The following is a 4,407-nucleotide window of genomic DNA, read 5'->3' on the forward strand; positions in this document are numbered from 1 at the left end:
AAAAACGTTTTATTCAAGAATTACATAATTTCAAATATGTTCCAAAATACAGTTTCCTAGATTGCTACAAAGCATATCCAGTAAGAAATTTAAATCATTAAATATATTTCACTAGTATATACATACAGGAGGCCAAGCAATTAATATTTAGCCCTGGAATGTGTACCATGTCTTTCATTTTTTCTTATTAAAGGCTCAATCCAGCACTTTGTATAGGCTATGTACAACAGGCAAAGTTCAGTGTTCATAGAAGTCTGACATTAGCTGCTTCAATTTATAGCTGTGGTAGTTTGTCCACAGGGGTGTCAAATTTGAAGTCTGTAGGAAACAGATCTGGGGCCTAAGGATAGATTAGTCTGTAGGACTGTCTGATTGTAACACCAGCAATATCTCCAATTTCTTTTTGGGTCCTTTACTTAGCTGATGCCTGTGAGGCCATGTAAATGGCGGCTGCTGCCACAGATATCGGGCTCCTTCCAGGAACCAAGTCCAATTCCACAGCTTTATGGGCTATATGTGTAGCTGCCATCTGTACTTGTTTAGGAAGGCAAAGGTTGGAACAAAACCTGGACATGAAGTCCCCAGTTGTAGTCAAATCCACACTGGTTTCTAAAGCTTTCAAAATAAGTTTAAAACATCGACCAATTTCTTTCTTAGAAATTTGTGATATAGCACGTATTTCTTTAAATGTCCTAGGAACTCCTTCCTGTCTGCAGGCAATATAGAGACAAGCAGAAGCTATGGCATCATTAGCCCTTCCCTTCAGGCTCTTCTGTTCATATGCTTGCTTGAATAGATTATTTGTTCAACCAACTATATTTCGAGGGAGGTTGATTCTGTCTGCCATGGTAGTGATTTCTTTGAATGCATTCATCATCGCCCGATCAGAACTACTTATGGTTCTCCTATTCTGGTACTTAGAATTACCACATTCATCCAAACTTGCAGCTCCTGTACCCTTGCCATTCATAATAGACAAATCTCCATCACTCAGAAGAGGATTCTGAGAATCTCCAACTCGAGATGGATCTTTTGTTGCTACAACCAGACCACATTCAGGACAGATCATATCACCAGCTCTGTAGTCCTCCACTAAGATCGCATCTGGATGGTTTGGACATGTGACTCTTGGAAGAGCATCCAAACGGCTGGTAGACACCATCTTCACGGACACTGCGGTTCCAGCCACCAGGTACAACAGATGCACTGCAGACACGAAGAGATTGTATAGTCCTAGTTTTTAATATTGAGTTTCTGGGATTTAACATAAATTCTTAGGATATATAAACTTATTTCATATAAACTGAGACTGTTTATTTCTTGTTTTATAATTCTTATTCTAATTGATATATTTTGTCTAACTGTATTGGCTAATGCCTCCAGAAAGTGTTGATCCTTAACAGGCACTGGTTCCTTGTTCCTAATCTTAGTGGAAATGCAGTTAGTATTCACATGTTACATAAGATGATGGCTTTAAGATTTAGAATATATTATATATATTCTGTTAGAATATATTTAGAGTATATATCTTATCCTTACACACACACACATTTCTACTTATTTGAAGAGTTTTTTCCAGAAATAGGATTTAAAATTTGTCAAAAACTTTATATCTATGAATATGGTAGATTATATTCATAATTTGACAAACAAATCTTGCATTTCTGGAATAAATTACACTTGGTCATGGTAAATCATTTTCATAATATGATATTGGGTTTATTAACTTATATTTAATACTTTGCATTGATATTTCATAAGTAATATTCTTTTTCTGGTACTGTTTTTACTAGGTTTGCTTATGAATGTAACACTTCATAAAAATTATAGGAAGATTTCCTTTAATTTCAATACTCTGAACCAATTTATGGAACATCGCAACTATTGGGTTTCTGAATATTTTGTAGATTTTTCCCTTTGAATTCATATGGCCTGACTTTGGCAGGGGAGTGGGGGTAGTTCCTTTCCTACCCACTTTTTCTCTTTTACTTTTGTTTTCTACAGACATTAGTAAACTTAAGCTTTTTATCTCTAAAGAGGATGGCTTTGGTAAATTGTATTTCCCTATAAATGTATTTATTTGAAGAAGGGTATGAAAGCACTCGTAATTTTTCCCTTTTCCCCATTTCAATACCTAGTTTCACCTTGTCATTTCTGTTTTGTAAATTTGTTTTTCCTTACTTTTCTTAAGTTAGCTAATGTTCTTTGGTAAAATTTTTCACACAAAATCAATTTTTTCCATGTCATTCATCCCTGTTTTTATATTAAAATCCCTCATCTTACTTAGCATTGGGGGTTTTTTTGGTTACTTTTTCTAGTTTTTTTTTTAAAGAAAACTGGGAATCTAATTAATTTATTTTCATTTATGTTCATTTTCACTGATAAATACATTTAGGGCTATGACTGTTTGGTCTGATTGCTGCTTTAAATGACTCCCATGTATTTTGATATGTAGAATATTCATCAGTAATATTTCTAAGAATTTTTTTATTTTTAGTGTTAGGTTACACTTTAGCCCAATAATTATCTAATAGAAAGCTTTAAAACTTCAAGATGGAATGGCCTTTTATGTTGTTAATAACTTGTAGTGTTATATCACTGTCATCAGAAAGTCTGTTTGTAATACTTCTGCTTCAAGGAACATAGTGGTATTTTCTTCATGACAATACATAAAGTTTCATGAACAAATGAGAAGAAGTTATATTCTCTATTTTCATGGTGAAAGTCTATAAATATATATTTAATATTCATAACATCTATTTATTGATTATATCATTCAGTTCTTATATATCTTTAATCATTTCTCCCTACTTTATCTTTCTTATAATGAGAATGCTGTTAATTTCTGTTATTCATAGTATTTCTATCTATATCTCATTGCTTTTCAAGTTTTTTATTTATAAAGGTGATTGCTATAATATTTGGTGCATTAAAATCTATAAATGTTATATTTTTAATTCTTTTATTATTAAAAAGTTTGTTGTTACTTTCAATATTTTGTTTAAACTCTAATTTTAAAAAATTATCATTATAACAACCCCAGATTTCCTAGTTTCCAATTCTCAGAATACATTTATTCACACTTTTCTATTTAGCCTTTTAGATTCATTTTTTTAATATTTAGGGGTTTTGATTTGTTAGCTAAATTTATTTTTTTTCTCTCTTTTACAGGCAAGTTATATCCATGTTGATTTATTGACATAAAAGATATGTCTTTGGTATTGACTTTGTCATATTATTTTATGGTACAATTATTAAGTGTATTGTGATATATCTTTTGCAGTTATCTATATGACTTTTTTCACTCTTTTATTTATTGAAATTTCTTACTTGTGTTTAGGATGGCTTAACTTTTTGTTCTAATAGGTACCTTTGTATGTATACCTCTTAAAACATTCTGTTTTCTGTTTTCTAATTTAACTTTTAACAAAACAATTTGTCCATTTAAAATAATGTAATTTACCTCCCATGTTTTACCTAAATGGCAACAACTTCAATACTTCTTTCTTCCTATTTTCTCCTATATTTAATATATAATTCTTGTTTTGTCATAACATGTAACACAAAAAATGACGTATTGTATAGCATATAGCATAAATATATATATATATATATATTTACTTTTTTTCCCACCCTTGTTTTTGTTTCAATTAAAGCAAATGCTCATGTTTCATCTTTTTGCTGAAGTCTCACCAGTAATTTCTTGCTTGAATGGAACTCTTTGTCTGGTTGATTGCTTGAGGAGGACTCATGGGTAGAGAATTTCTTGATCATTTGAGTGAAGAAAACATTGTTTTATTGCCTTGACACTTGGAAGACAGCCAAGCAAGATTTCAAGTCACTGAAACAATCTTTTTACAAACAAATTTTATAAAATCCTTCATCACTGGTGAAATCTGAGTCAGTTTAATTCTCTTGTCCTTTTTAGTTATCTATTATTGTGGCCAGGAGGCCCTGAGGAAATTTTCTTTAACTATAAAGTGTAACAGAATATCTTTGAAATGTCTAAGAATTGATTGTGGTAGGTCAATTTTCCCTAGTACTTCCTTGGCCCATTGAATATGTAGATACAGGTAGTCACTGGTTTCGGGGGGGGGCTGGGGGCAGGGAAAGAGGATTATAGTTTTTGATATAAGTTCTATCCCGTTATTTCAGTTGGACTCTCTTTAGAGATTCCAGTTAAATATATGCTGGATCGTTTTTGCCTGTCTTCCATTTCAGGGCTGACCTCTGTCCATTTTTTATTTCTTTCCTTACATCATTCCTTTGGCTGTTTTGCTGCTTTTCTTTAATTGCCCTTATTAAGTTTTCATTCAGATATATTTGATTGTACTTGATTGTAAGAAAACTTACAATTTATTCATTATTTCATATATACTTTTATTTTTTCTTCTATTTATTTTCTGA

The 4,407-nt window shown here is 31.6% G+C and overlaps 1 pseudogene; it reads right to left on the reverse strand.

Moving 5' to 3' along the window:
• Positions 1–274: 274 nt before the first annotated feature.
• LOC114890445 lies at positions 275–1,162 on the reverse strand (annotated as a pseudogene).
• Between the last annotated feature and the right edge of the window lie 3,245 nt (positions 1,163–4,407).

Source organism: Monodon monoceros, unplaced genomic scaffold (assembly GCF_005190385.1).
Source record: "Monodon monoceros isolate NGI ecotype Baffin Bay Population unplaced genomic scaffold, NGI_Narwhal_1 Super_Scaffold_11, whole genome shotgun sequence".
NCBI classification, from domain to species: domain Eukaryota; kingdom Metazoa; phylum Chordata; class Mammalia; order Artiodactyla; family Monodontidae; genus Monodon; species Monodon monoceros.